Here is a 16,371-nt window from a genome sequence, read left to right as displayed (position 1 = left end):
AATCCCACATATCCTCTTTTATTTCTTGAAATAGGGTTTTGTAGTTTTCTCTGTACAAGTCCTTCACATGCTTAGTTAAGTTAACTCCAAAATATTTGAGTTTGTGTGGCACTAATATAAATGTGATAATTATTTTGATATCCATTTCTTTACTATCTTTATTTGTGTATAAGAAGACTTGATTTTTGCACATTAATTTTTTAGCCTGCCACTTTGCTATATACGTCTAGTGTTTCTAGAAGTTTTTGGTTATAGAGTCTTAAAGGTTTTCTAAATATAGTATCATGTCATCTGCAAATAGTGAGAGCTTGACTTCTTCCTTTCCTATTTGGAAGTCCTTGGTATATTTTTCTTGCCTAATCACTCTGGCAAGAACTTCCAGCAATATGTTGAAAAGGAGTGGTTAGAGAGGGCATTCTTGTCTTCAATGGATTTTAGAGCAAAAGCTTTTAGTTTATCTCAAATGAGAAAAAAATTGGTGCTCGCTTTGGCAGCACATATACTAAAATTGGAATGATACAGAGAAGATTAGCATGTCCCTTGTGCAAGGATGACATGCACATTTTTGAAACATTTCATATTTAAAAAATTCTCATTGGCTTGTGCTATATTACCTCTACTATATTGAGAAAAGTTCCTTCTATTCATATCTTGCTGAGAGTTTTTATCAAGAATGGATGTTGGAGAAGCTTCTCAGCTTAATGTATTCCCATCTGTTAATCTTTGCTTCCACTTGTTTGGAAAGTGCAGTTTCCTCCTTGAAGATGAATTTAGTCTCAATATCATGGAGTGTTTTACCGGCGTGTTGTTCTATATGCCTTATGGTATCAGGTCTGATATCAAGGTATTTAATCCATTTGGATTTTACCTTCATACATGATGTTAACTGGGGGTCTATGTTCGCTTTTATGCAAATGGCAAACCAGTTCTGCCAACACCATTTGTTGAAGAGGTTTTCCCTGCTCCACTTAGGATTTTTTGCTCCTTTGTCAAAAATTAGGTAATTGTATGCCTGGGGAATGTTCTCTGAGAACTCAAATCTATTTCTATGATTTGTGGGTCTGTCTTTATTCCAGTACCATGCTGTTTTGATAACTATTGCTTTGTAGTACAGTTTAAAGTTGGGAAAAGTAATGCCTCCCATTTTCCTTTTCCCTAGGAGTGCTTTAGCTATCCGAGGGTGTTTATTGTTCCAGATAAACTTCATAAGTGTTTGATCCACTTCTTTGAAGAATGTCATGGGTATTTATAAGGAGACAGCATTAAATTTGTATAATGCTTTGGGGAGTATTCCCATTTTAATGATGTTAATTCTGCCAATCCTTGAGCAGGGTATTTGTTTCCATTTCTGTGTGTCCTCTCTCAAGCCACCCACAGAGTAGAGAAAGTATTCACTCAATACCCATCAGATAAGGGGCTATATCCAAAGTATACAGGGCAGTGAATGAACTTTATAAGAAAAAAATATATAGGGGCCGGAGAGATAGCATGGAGGTAAGGCATTTACCTTTCATACAGAAGGTCATCGGTTCAAATCCCGGCATCCCATATGGTCCCCCGTGCCTGCCAGGAGCAATTTCTGAGCCTGGAGCCAGGAAAAACCCCTGAGCACTGCCGGGTGTGACCCCCCCCCAAAAAAAAAGAATCCACAAAAAAAAAAAGAAAAAAAGAATATAATCCCTTCAAACATGGGGAGAAGAAATGAACAGACACTTTTATAAAAAAGAAATACAAATGGCCAAAAGGCACATGAAAAAATGCTCCTCGTCACTAATCATCAGGGAGATGCAAATCAAAACAATGATGAGATACTACCTAACACCACAGAGATTGGCATACATCACAAAGAATGAGAACAATCAGTGCTGATGGGGATGTGGAGACAAAGGAACTCTTATCCATTGCTGATGGGAATGCCATCTAGTCCAACCTCTATGGAATGTGATATGGAGATTCCTCCAAAATCTGGAAATTGAGCTCCTATTTGACCCAGCTATTTCACTCCTAGGGATATACCCTAGGACACAAAAATACAATACAAAACCCCTTCCTCACACCTATATTTATTACAGCACTATTCACAATAGCCAGGCTCTGGAAACAACCAAGATGCCCTTCAACAGACGAATGGCTAAAGAAACTGTGGTACATATACACAATGGAATATTATGCAGCTGTCAGAAGAGATGAAGTCATGAAATTTTCCTATACATGGATGTACATGGAGTCTATCATGCTGAGTGAAATAATTCAGAGGGAGAGAGAGAGAAACACAAAATAGTCTCACTCATTTGTGGGTGTTAGGAAAAATAAAATTTATTTTTGCAATAATCCTCAGAGACAATGAGAGGAGGTCTGGAACTTCCAGCTCATTTCATGAATCTCACCACAAAGAGTGGTGAGTGCAGTTATAAAAATAACTACACAGAGAACTACCATAATCATGTGAATGAATGAAGGAACTGAAAAGCCTGTCTGGAGTACATGTGGGGGTGGGGTGGGATGGAGGGAGATTTGGGACATTGGTAATGGGAATGTTGCACTGGTGAAGGGGGTGTTCTTTACATGACTGAAACCTAATAACAATCACACAAGACGTATAAATAAAGGGAAAAAGAATGGATGTTGGACTTTATCAAATGCTTTCTCTGCATCTATTGATATCATTATATAGTTTTTGTTTTTCTTTTTGTTGATACCGTGTATTATGTTGATTGATTTATGGATGTTAAACCATCCTTGCATTTCTGGGATGAAACCTAATTGTTCATGGTGAATGACCTTCTTGATGAGAATTTTGTTGAGGATCTTTGCATCTATGGTCATCAGGAATATTGGTCTGTAGTTGTCTTTCATGTAGCATCTCTGTCTGGTTTTATTATCTAGGTGATGTTAGCTTTGTAAATCCTACTTGGGAGTGTTCCTGATACTTCAGTTTTATGAAAGAGCCTAAAGAGGATTGGTAGAAGTTCCTCTTGAAAGAATTCATTAGTGAATCCATCTGGACCTCACCTTTTGTTTTTGGGAAGACTCTTGATGACCACTTTATTTTTAATAATGTGTCTGTTTAGATATGCAGAGTCATCTTGTTTTATTTTTATTTATTTATTTATTGGTTTTTTTGGACCACACCCTTTTGATGCTCAGCTAAGCACTCAAAAATTTCTCCTGGCTTGTGGGGACCATATGGGGCGCCAGGGATCGAACCACGGTCCTTCCTTGGCTAGCGCTTATAAGGCAAACACCTTACCTTTAGTTCCACCTCTCTGGCCTGGTCATCTTGGTTTAATCATGGAATTTTATTAGTCCAATAATTTATCCATTTTCTCCAGGTTTTGACGTTTTGTGGCATAAAGTTTCTCAAAGTAGTATCTGATTACCTTTTAAATCTCTGCAGTATCTGTGGTGATCTCCCACTTTTCATTCCTAATTGGTGTGTTAGATTTCTCTCTATCTCTCTATTTCTTTGTGAGATTTCCTAGTGGTTTATCAATCTTGTTTAATTTTTCAAAGAACCAACTTTTGTTTTCATTGATCTTTCTAATTGTTTTATGGATATCCATTTTATTGATTTCTGCTCTAATCTTTGTTATTTTCTTCTGCTTACCTATTTTTGGTTCATTTTGTTGGACATTTTTAATTCAAAGTTGTGTCATTAAGCTTTTTATATAGGCACCTTCTCCTTTTTGATGGGTGCTTTCAAGGCTATAAATTTTTCTCTTAGTACTGTTTTTGTGTGTCTCATAAATTCTGACAGTTTGTGTCTTCATTATCATTTGTTTCCAGAAATGTTTTGATTTCATTTTTGATTAAATTTCTGACCCACTGGTTGTTTAGTAGTAAATTGTTTAGTTTCCAGGTGTTAAAGTTTTTCTGTTTTTCTTTGTACTTCATATCAGACCCTTGTAGTCAGTGAAGGTAGTTTGTACAATTTCTATCCTCTTGGAGATATGTTTTATGTGCCAGCATGTGGTCTATCCTGGAGAATGACCCATGTGCACTGAAAAAGACTGTGTATACAGGTTTCTGGGGATGGATATATATTGGGATATATATGTTTATATACTATATATACTAGTAGACCTATCAGGAGGTGTCAGGGTAGTGTTGAGATCTCTCACTATTATCGTGCTGATATTAATATCTTCTTTCAGTTTTTTCAAGAGTTGTATTAAATATTTTGCAGGTCCATCATTGGATGTGCATATGTTTAGGAGTGTGATTTCTTCTAATTATAAATTTTCTTTGATTAGTAAAAAATGACCATTTGTCCCTTATAACTTTTCTGAGCCTAAAGTTTGTTTTATCTAATACTAATATGGCCACTCCAGCTTTTTTAAGGGTGTTGTTTGTTTGGATGATTTTCCTCCAGCCTTTCATTTTGAGTCCATGCTTGCTTTGATTATTCAGATGTGTTTCTTGTTGGAAGCAAAATGTGGATTCAGTTTTCTGATCCATTTTGCCACTCTGTGTCCATTGACATTGAGGGAGATAATTGTTATGGGATTTAATGTCATCTTTGTGTAGAAGTTTGCTGTACCACTCCAGGACATTGAGACTATAGGCATCTTCAAGGAGGAAACTGCACTCTCCAAGCAAGTGAAAGCAGAGATTAACAGATGGGAATATATTAAGCTGAGAAGCTTCTGCTCCTCAAAGAAAATAGTGCCCAGGATACAAGAGCCACCCACTGAGTGGGAGAAACTATTCACCCAATACCCATCAGATAAGGGGCTAATCTCCAAAATATACAAGGCACTGACAGAACTTTACAAGAAAAAAACATCTAATCCCATCAAAAAGTGGGGAGAAGAAATAAACATACACTTTGACAAAGAAGAAATACAAATGGCCAAAAGACACATGAAAAAATGCTCCACATCACTAATCGTCAGGGAGATGCAAGTCAAAACAATTATGAGGTACCACCTCACACCACAGAGATTGGCACACGTCACAAAGAATGAGAACAAATAGTGTTGACGGGGATGTGGAAAGGAAGGAACTCTTATCCACTGCTGGTGGGAATGCCATCTAGTTCAACATTTATGGAAAGTGATATGGAGATTCCTCCAAAAACTGGAAATCGAGCTCCCATATGATCCAGCTATACCACTCCTAAGAATATGCCCTAGGAACACAAAAATACAAAACAAAAATTCCTTCCTTACACCTATATTCATTGCAGCACTATTTATCATAGCAAGACTCTGGAATCAACCAAGATACCGTTCAACAGATGAATGTCTAAAGAAACTTGTACATATACACAATGGCAGCTGTCAGGAGATGAAGTCATAAAATTTTTCTATACATGGATGTACTTGGAATCTATTATGCTGAGTGAAATAATTCAGAGAGAGAGAAAAACGCAAAATGGTCTACTCATCTATGGGTTTTCAAGAAAAATGAGACATTCTTGCAATAATAACTTTTAGACACAAAAGAGAAAAGAGCTGGAAGTTCCAGCTCACCTCATGAAGCTCAACACAAAGAGTGATGAGTTTAGTTAGAGAAATAACTACATTTTGAACTATCCTAATAATGAGAATGTATGAGAAAAATAGAAAGCCTGTCTAGAGTACAGGCGGTGGTGGATGGGGATCAGGGACTTGGGACATTGGTGATGGGAATGTTACACTAGTGATGGGTGGTGTTCTTTACATGAATGAAACCCAAACAACATATTCATGTATGTAATCAAGGTGTTTAAATAAAAAATATATTTAAAAAATAAAAAAAAGAAGTTTGGTGTATCTGTTGGTCTTTTTTTCCTTAAAGTAAACATTTTAGCTTTTATTTAGGGCTGGTTTTGAGTCTGTGAAGTTTCTAAGCTGTTGTTTATCTGTGAAGCCATGTATTCTTCCTTCCAACATGAATGTGAGTCTGGCTGGGTGTAGTATTGTAGGTGAAGCATTTACTTTATTGAGTTTTGTCACTATATCCTACCACTGCCTTCTGGCCTTGAGGGTTTCTTGTGATATGTCTGCTATAAATCTTAAGGATGCTCCTTTGAATGTAATTTCCTATTATGTCCTTGCTGCTTTCAGTATTCTTTTCGTATCTGTGGGAATCATCATCGTGACTAGGATGTGTCTTGGGGGTCTTTTCTTTGGGTCTCTTTTAGTTGGCACTCTTCTGGCATGCAGGATTGGTTGCATGCAGTCTTCAGCTCTGGGAGTTTCTCTGTAATTATGTTAATTTTGGGGGGGAGGGGGTCACACCCGGTGGCGCTTAGGGGTTACTCCTGGCTCCATGCTCAGAAATTGCTCCTGGCAGGCTTGGGAACATATGGGATTCGAACCACCTACCTTCTGCATGAAAGGCAAATGCCTTACATCCATGCTTTCTCTCCAGCGCCTGTAATGATGTTCTTGACTCTTGATTCTACCTGGGAATTTTCTTCCTGGGTTTCTGGGACTCCAAAGATGTTGTTTCTGTTGAATTTATTGAACATTTCTATTTTCATCTCTTCAAAATCCTTGAGTACTTTTTCCATCTGATTATTTGCTTTGAGTTTCTTTTCCAATCTCTTCTGTTGTATGTAGTTATTATGCATCTCATTTATAGCTCACCAACTCTCTCTTCAGATTTAGTTTCTCTATTGAAGAGGCTTTCCATAGAGTTTTCCATTTCCTCTAGTGCATTTTTCAGTTCCATTATTTCAGTTTGGAATTTTCTAAGTTTTATATTTTTTGTCTGTTTAGAATGATCTATGCTTTCTTTGAATTCTACAAACATCCTCCATATTTCTACTGTAAACTCTTTATCTGAGAGGTTAGTTAGGTGGTCAACAATTTTTTGCTCATCAGAGCTGCCATCTTTATTCTCTATGCATCCTGTTGTCCTATTTTGTTTCCCCATTACGACCCTTGATGTGTGATTGTTACTCCAGTTTGCGATGGGGTTCATGTTCTATAAGAAGTGCGCAGAAGCTCCGCGACCGTGCTCTTTTTTTTTTTTTTTCCTGTGTTCATCTTTGATTGTCACTGGGGATTAGGAAGTAGCCCCAAGTGTCTCTTTTAAAATAGTCTACTGTAACCCAAGACCAGGTAGGAAGTAGACCCCGTTGTTGCAGGCTGTGGCATTCCTACCTGAAGTTAGGCTTAGATTTGGGTTTGGGGTTATGATTAGTATTGTGGTTAGGGTCAAGTTAATGTTTAGGCTTAAGGCTTGGCCTGGGGCTAGGATAAAGGTTAGGGTTAGGATTTTTCTAATATTTTATTTAATCACCATGTTTACAAAAACTTCCATATTGTAGTTTCAGTCATGGAATGTACAGCACCCTTCATCAGTGTTATCTTCCAACCACCAATATTTCACCCATTTTTCTCCCCACCCAATTCTTTTCTCACCATTTTAAAAGATAAGCTTTTTGAAATCATAATTAAAACCATATTCCTCTAAAATTTAAATTCTAGTTTCTTTTCAGTCATTCATCCTTGTTATTTTCACAATTAGAGAGTAGAGATGGACTGGGAAATATATCCAAAGGTGGAGAAAAATAAAATAAAGGCAGATAATATTTTATTTTTGACAAGTGTAAAGTTGAGGCACAAATCAAAATATAAAAGACATTTTTGCAATATTCATCAGAGACAAAGAGAGGAGGACTGAAAGGTCCAGCTCACGGCATGAAACTCACCACAAAGAGTGGTGAGTGCAGTTAGTGAGATAACTACACTGAGAACTATCATAACAATATGAATGAATGAGGGAAGTGGAAAGCCTGTCTAGAGTACAGATGGGGGTGGGGAGAGTACTTGTCTAGAGTACAGGTGAAGAGAAGGGAGATTTGGGACATTGGTGGTGGGAATGTTGCACCAGTAAATAGGGGAGTTCTTTACATGACTAAAACCCAACTACAATCATATTTGTAATAAAGGTGTTTAAATAAAGATATTAATATAAAAAAGAAAAGAAACTCAGTTTTTTCTTACCATTAAATTAAATTTAGAAAAAAATCTACATTAACAAGACCTGAAATATAAAATTGTGCATTTTATGTGGAAGTATTTGGAGTTGTGCCATTTATCTCAGTGAGTACTTTGTTCTAAACAGAGAAGATACTCAGAGGTCTTGGGATAAATTTATGCTATTACCAGTTTCTAAAGATGTACATGCATGGTGGAGCCATACATAATTTACAAGACTAAATAAAATACTTTAATTGGGGGGGGGGTTTCACACCCTGCAGCGCTCAGGTGTTACTCCTAGCTCTATGCTCAGGAATTGCCCTCAATAAGCACAGGGGACCATATGGGATGCCGGGATTCAAACCACCGTCCTTCTGCATGAAAGGTAAATGCCTTACCTGAATGCTATCTCTCTGGCTCCAATACTTTAATTTTTAAAGATTAAAATGTTTGGGTGGAGAGAAACATCACAATGAAATATAACCTATTTTTCTATGTTATTTATATATTGAGACAATAACAAAGACTTATTGATATATAGCCAAATAGTCAAAGTCTATGTGTTATACAAGAATTGTAAATTAAAAATGGGTCAGCATAAAATTTAATATAGATCTTGACAATGATCTATACTTTTTCTTTTGGAAAATTGCCACATGTTCTTATCTGTGCTTCCTAAGGACCTATCTGTGTTAGACACAATAATTGTCTGCACCAGTGAGAATCCTAGCTGAAAAAGTATTTTTGTATCAGGTGGTATAAATGAAACTATTTGAAAAAAGGGTAGGTCATTGGTTAAAATGAAGAAGAAGCATAAAATACACTGCAACTTGCAGTGTTAGGCAACTGTTTTATCCCCAGAAACAACTAAAATGAAAATGATGCTTGAAATGAGTCATAATCAATGAGGAAAAATGCTGCTGCCAGATATGAAATATCAAAACAGGAAGAAATATTCCAAATTGTGTTTCACCTTCCCTTTTATATCGCAATAGAATCCCAAATACTATATAATATCCAAAGAAAATAGAAGTGGGGGCTGACAAATACAGTTAAGTCAGAGAAGGAGACATTATGATAGTAATACCTGGGAATTATCACACTGGATAAGAACTAGAAATTGAAAGAAAATAAAGTGATATGCATGATCCCCCTTCAGTAACAGTATTGAAAACCAAAGTACCAAAAACAGAAATTGGGGGGAGTAAGAGATACGGAGAAAGGAAGAATGAGAGGAAGAGAGGGAAAGATAGGGAGAGAGAGACACAGACAGAGAGGCATAGTCTGCTGTGGGTGGGGTTTTGAGAAAAGTGGAAGGGGGAAATGAGGTAATGTATGCATTGGAAAAGGGATGGATGTTTGAACATTATATGGCTGAAACTCACAGTCAGCAACTTTTTAACTCTATATCAAGGAGATTTTATTCCTAGTAGTAGTAGTAGTAGTAGTAGTAGTAGTAGTAGTGGTGGTGGTGGTGGTGGTGGTGGTGGTGATAATAATAATATTAGAGTCAAGTTAAAACAAATATATTGCCAGACATGAGATCAAAGTGGAGGCAAATCAAATATACCAAATTGCATTTCATCTTTCCTTTCCTTTTATTTTTATTTTTGTTTTTGGGTCACACTGGGTGGCTCTCAGGGGTTACTCCTGGCAAGCTTGGGGGACCATAAGGGATGCTGGGATTTGACCACCATCCTTCTGCATGCAAGGCAAATGCCCTACCTCCATGCTATCTCTCCAGTCTTCTCATATTTCCTTTTATCTCTCAATATGATGTCATTATGGTCAGTTTTAGCATTAAGCTAATTAAATCTTTAATCTTTAGTCAGTTTTAGCATTAAGCTAGTAAGATAAACCTAGCATTTATAGGTAGCTCTTACAATTCAGCACTTTAGGATCTTGGTGCTCATATAAAATGTTTCAATGGGAACCAGAAAGATAGTTCAGCAGTAAAACAGTTACCTTGAATGGTGCTAACCTATTAGATGTTTATAACCTCATGTGGTCTCTCAGCACTACCAGGAATGATCACTGAGTCCAGACTAGGAGTAAATTCTGAGTACAATTGCCTAAAATTGTGAATAATGGGTCCATGTAGAGAAAATGCCTATCTAATATATAGTACAGTTAACTTCTGTGGTTAATTGATTTCTTAGCACTGATTTTATGTTCCCAATATTATGAATCCACAATCATGGTCACCCTCCCACCTTTCAGCTTGGAGATTTATCACATGCTTAATTTGGGGATATGTGTACTGATTAATCTAGTAACTTAGGCTTCTTTTGCAAATTTTGAGTTTTCCACATTTATTTTTGTTCTTACCATTTTTTGTTTTCTTGAAGCTAAAATTCTCTCTAGTAGATCACTGTGCCCATTTCTCAGTTGAGGACTAAAGTCTTAAAAATCTTGTCAAAATAAATTAAAATATTCCATAGAAAATCACATTGGGAGCAAATGATTAAAATTCAGAAACAAGGATACTGAATGAAGAAATGCAGAGAATAATCTGTGATCAACAAAAAGAGACTTCAAATAAATGAGCCTCCTAGCCTTAGTAGTCTGGAGAAAGTTGATATTGATACAGTTTACAAAAACATTTTTAGTCACGTGGACGACCCGCAGCCGCCAGCCACCCTGCGCGCGCCCCCCCCTCATAAACTGCAGAGGCCAGCCGCGCCAACGGGGAGTAGGGAACCCCGGCGTCCATGGTGAGTGCACTGTTTTAGGGCGCTCACACGTGGACGACCCGCGGCCGCCAGCCACCCTGCGCGCGACCCCCCCCTCATAAACTGCAGAGGCCAGCCGCGCCAACGGGGAGTAGGGAACCCCGGCGTCCATGGTGAGTGCACTGTTTTAGGGCGCTCACACGTGGACGACCCGCAGCCGCCAGCCACCCTGCGCGCGACCCCCCCCTCATAAACTGCAGAGGCCAGCCGCGCCAACTGGGAGTAGGGAACCCCGGCGTCCATGGTGAGTGCACTGTTTTAGGGCGCTCACACGTGGACGACCTGCGGCCGCCAGCCACCCTGCGCGCGACCCCCCCCTCATAAACTGCAGAGGCCAGCCGCGCCAACGGGGAGTAGGGAACCCCGGCGTCCATGGTGAGTGCACTGTTTTAGGGCGCTCACACGTGGACGACCCGCGGCCGCCAGCCACCCTGCGCGCGACCCCCCCCCTCATAAACTGCAGAGGCCAGCCGCGCCAACGGGGAGTAGGGAACCCCGGCGTCCATGGTGAGTGCACTGTTTTAGGGCGCTCACACGTGGACGACCCGCGGCTGCCAGCCACCCTGCGCGCGACCCCCCCCCCTCATAGACTGCAGAGGCCAGCCGTGCCAACGGGGAATAGCGAACCCCGGCGTCCATGGTGAGTGCACTGTTTTAGGGCGCTCACACGTGGACGACCCGCGACCGCCAGCCACCCTGCGCGCGACCCCCCCCTCATAGACTGCAGAGGCCAGCCGCGCCAACGGGGAATAGCGAACCCCGGCGTCCATGGTGAGTGCACTGTTTTAGGGCGCTCACACGTGGACGACCCTCAGCCGCCAGCCACCCTGCGCGCGACCCCCCCCCTCATAGACTGCAGAGGCCAGCCGCGCCAACGGGGAGTAGGGAACCCCGGCGTCCATGGTGAGTGCACTGTTTTAGGGCGCTCACACGTGGACGACCCGCGGCTGCCAGCCACCCTGCGCGCGACCCCCCCCCCTCATAGACTGCAGAGGCCAGCCGCGCCAACGGGGAATAGCGAACCCCGGCGTCCATGGTGAGTGCACTGTTTTAGGGCGCTCACACGTGGACGACCCTCGGCCGCCAGCCACCCTGCGCGCGACCCCCCCCCTCATAGACTGCAGAGGCCAGCCGCCGCCAACGGGGAGTAGGGAACCCCGGTGTCCATGGTGAGTGCACTGTTTTAGGGCGCTCACACGTGGACGACCCGCGGCCGCCAGCCACCCTGCGCGCGACCCCCCCCCTCATAGACTGCAGAGGCCAGCCGCGCCAACGGGGAATAGGGAACCCCGGCGTCCCTGGTGAGTGCACTGTTTTAGGGCGCTCACACGTGGACGACCCGCAGCCGCCAGCCACCCTGCGCGCGACCCCCCCCCATAGACTGCAGAGGCCAGCTTGTTGGCACAGAGACCACACCACCCGTTGCCTCAACTTCCAGGCCCCAGAGTTCATCCCACCTGACCCGAGCGTGGACAGGGGAGGACATTCCCTAGTACCTAGTGGGCCGGAGTCACCTGCCCAGCTGGGACAGGTGGGACGAATAGACTAGGTGAGCTTGGGCCTGCCCCCTGGACCTTTACGTAACCTAGAGCAACCTAGCCCCGAGCCCCAGAGTGGACCTGAGACCCCCCCTAGGGCTGAGAGCAGCTACCGGGAGGGCTTGACTGGGGGAATTTCTTCCGCGGTAACTCGGAGGAGCAGAGCTTCATTGACCCCCAGATAAGGGAGGGAACAGAGAGTCAGGCTCAACAGTGCCCGCAACCAGTGTGGCCAGAAGCGGAACTACACCTGCTGACAGGAATAAAGAGGAAGACTGACTTCCAACTAGTAGAGGAGAGGAGAAAAAGGTGAGGAGAAACAGTGCCCCCCACCACTGTGGTCAGGAAAGGGCCAGTACTAGCTGCCAACAAAAGAGGAAAACAACTAACCAGGCCACATAAAGAGTACAGGAGGATCAAAACCTCAGCGAGTTCACCCAAAAGTCCCTCTAGAACCACCCTCAGGGAGGGAACCAACTCCCACACCACAGGGGATCAAAACAGGTGAAAATTAGAAGCACAGCACTCTAAAACACACCATTAAATACAAAGAAATATGCGTAAATCAAGGAAATCACTAATATCTGGAGATATGGTGACAAACTCTTGCAAGCTTCCAAGTCCACCAAAATACACAGATACACGCGATGAAGACCTAAAAGCAGCCATGAGGAAGGAAATGCAAGAATTAATAAAAGGAATTAGAGAAACCCTAGCTATCGAGTATAAGAAATCTATGGATGAACAAATCAGCCAAATTAAAGAAGAAATGTTAAAGAACATGAGAGATTCCATACAAAAAGAAGTGAAGGAATTAACAGACAAAGTAACAAGCCTTACAAGCAGAAACACAGAATTGGAGAAACACATTGAAGAACTCGAAGGAAAACTGCAAACAAAAAATGATCAAGAAACCAACAAAGAAATAAAAGGCAAAGCACTGGAAGGAAAGGTCCAGTATCTAATGAAAAAGGACAAAAGAAACAACCTAAGAATTGTGGGTATACCAGAAGGGGAGGAAGTAGGGAAAGGGGAAGAACAAGTAGTCAGAGAGATAATAGCGGAGAACTTCCCCACCCTCTGGAAGGATACTGCAATGCCAATAGAGGAAATAAAAAGAGTTCCCAATAAGATAGACCCCAATAAACAAACACCAAGACACATGGTAATCCAATTGGCAAAAAACAAAGAGAAAGAAGAACTCCTTAAAGCAATAAGGAAGAAAAGAAACCTCAAGTACCAAGGTAGGGACATAAGAATCAAACCAGATCTCCCATTTGAAATAATTCAAGCAAGAAGACAATGGAATGACATATTTAAACGACTGAATGAAAGAAATTTCCAACCTAGGGTCCAATACCCAGCAAAACTTACATTCATATGGGAGGATAGACTAAAAACATTCTCAAACAAGAACGAATTTGAACTATTTGTGCAAACAAAACCGATCCTAAACGACTTACTCAAAGACGAATTACACAATCCAAACCCCCGATTGTAACAAAAACCACCCTACACAACACAACTACACAACAATCCTCTCTCTCAATAATCTCCCTAAATGTTAACGGACTAAACTCTCCAATTAAAAGACACATAGTAGAGAACTGGATTAGGAAAAATAAACCGGACTTCTGCTGTCTGCAAGAAACACACCTACAGATGCAGGATAAGCACAGGCTTAGAATAAAAGGATGGAAAGTGATTATTCAGGCCAATGGAAAACAAAAAAGAGCAGGGACAGCAATTCTTATATCAGACCAAATTGCATTCAACCTCAAGAAAGTGATCAGAGACAAAGAGGGTCACTACTTACTGATCAGGGGAACATTAGATCAAGAAACACTAACCCTGGTCAATATCTATGCACCTAATGTAGAGCCAGCAAAATATGTGAGGCAACTACTGGCAAACCTGGAGAAACACATGAAGGGAAATGTGATAATAGCAGGGGACCTCAATACTCCACTATCACCACTGGACAGATCCACCAAACAGAAAAATAGCAAAGAAATAAGAGCTATGAATGAAAAATTAGAAGATTTAGGGCTAATAGACTTATATAGAGCCCTCCACCCCCAGAAAGCAGAATACACATTCTTCTCAAGCCCACATGGAACCTTCTCCAGAATAGACCATATATTAGGATACAAAGCCAACCTATATAAGACCACAAAGGTAAGGATCATTAGAAGTACCCTCTCAGATCACTATGCCACAGAGCTCAAAATTGAGGTCAAGAAGAAGCAATGGAGAAAAACTAATACCTGGAGATTAAACAACATGCTGCTCAACAACAGCTGGATCAAAGAACAACTCAAGGAAGAAATAAAAAGATTCCTTGAGACAAATGACAATGAAGAGACAACATGTCAAAATTTATGGGACACAGCAAAAGCAGTAATTAGGGGGAAACTCATAGCAATTCAGGCCTATGTCAAGAATCAGGAAAATAACAAAACCAACAGTTTAAAAGATCACCTCAAAGAATTGGAACATCAGCAACAGAGAAGTCCAACCACATCCAGAAGGCAAGAAATAATAAAAACCAGAGCAGAAATAAACAACATAGAAACCAAGAAAACAATACAAAAAATCAATGAGACCAGGAGTTGGTTTTTCGAAAAAATAAACAAGATAGACAAACCACTGGCAAAACTCACCAAAAAAAAGAGAGAAAACACCCAAATCAATAGGATCACAAATGAAAGGGGAGAGATTACAACAGAACCCCAAGAAATACAACATATCATGAGATCATATTATGAACAACTATACTCAACTAGGCTAGAGAACCCAGTAGAAATCGATAGATTCTTGGAAAAACACCCTCTTCCAAGACTGGAAAAGGAAGATCTAGAAATCCTAAACAGACCAATCACCTCAGAGGAAATTGAAGATGTAATTAAAAAACTCCCTAAGAACAAAAGCCCAGGCCCAGATGGATTTACAGGTGAATTCTATCAAACATTTCAAGAAGAGTTACTACCACTTTTCCATAGGCTCTTCCAAACCATAGAAAAAACAGGAATCCTCCCCAACTCCTTTTATGAGGCTAATATCACACTCATTCCCAAAGAAGGCAAAGACACTACCAAAAAAGAAAACTACAGACCAATCTCACTAATGAACATAGATGCAAAGATACTCAATAAAATATTAGCAAACCGAATCCAGCACTTCATCAAAAAGATCATACATCACGATCAAGTGGGATTCATCCCAGGAATGCAAGGTTGGTTCAACATACGCAAATCAATCAACATTATACACCACATCAACAACATGAAAGACAAAAACCACATGATCATATCAATCGATGCAGAGAAGGCATTTGACAAAATCCAACATCCTTTCATGTTAAAGACACTCAGCAATATAGGGTTAGAAGGAACCTTCCTCAAGATAGTTACAGCTATCTATGAAAAGCCTACAGCCAACATTATACTCAATGGTGAGAAACTAGAAGCATTCCCACTAAGATCAGGAACTAGGCAAGGCTGTCCACTCTCTCCACTCTTATTCAATATAACCTTAGAAGTCCTAGCAATAGCAATCCGACAAGAGAAGGAAATCAAAGGAATTCAAATTGGGAAAGAGGAACACAAGCTATCTCTCTTTGCCGACGATATGATGATATACATCGAAAAACCTAAAGAGTCCACAGTAAAACTCCTAGAAACAATTAACCAATACAGCAAAGTGGCTGGTTACAAAGTCAATACACAAAAGACAGTAGCGTTTCTATATACAAACAATGAAGTTGAGGAGAGAGAGATTAAAAATACAATTCCATTTAAGATAGTATCAAAAAATATCAAGTATCTAGGAATCAACCTTACAAGAGAAGTGAAAGACCTATACCAGGGAAACTTCAAAACACTCCAGAAAGAAATTCAAGATGATCTAAAGAAATGGAAGAACATCCCATGCTCATGGATAGGTAGAATTAACATAATCAAAATGACTATCCTACCCAAACTCCTATATAGATTTAATGCAATCCCTATCCAAATCCAGACACAATTCTTTAAAGAATTAGAACAAGCATTCACAAAATTCATCTGGAACCACAAAAGACCCAGGATAGCCAAACAAATACTGAAAAACAAGAAGCTGGGAGGCATCTCCTTACCTAACTTGAAACTATACTATAAAGCCATAGTAATCAAAACAGCATGGTAC

General features: G+C 40.6%; 1 non-coding gene across 1 annotated transcript; it reads left to right on the top strand.

Moving 5' to 3' along the window:
* The first annotated feature begins 478 nt into the window (after positions 1–478).
* LOC126023564 (U6 spliceosomal RNA) lies at positions 479–585 on the top strand. The gene has a single exon (XR_007500679.1). It is a non-coding gene; the product is annotated as a U6 spliceosomal RNA (small nuclear RNA).
* The last annotated feature ends 15,786 nt before the right edge of the window (positions 586–16,371 follow it).

The sequence above is a fragment of the Suncus etruscus genome, chromosome 11 (genome assembly GCF_024139225.1).
Source record: "Suncus etruscus isolate mSunEtr1 chromosome 11, mSunEtr1.pri.cur, whole genome shotgun sequence".
In the NCBI taxonomy this organism is placed as follows: domain Eukaryota; kingdom Metazoa; phylum Chordata; class Mammalia; order Eulipotyphla; family Soricidae; genus Suncus; species Suncus etruscus.
This window is presented reverse-complemented; position numbering and strand designations above follow the sequence as displayed.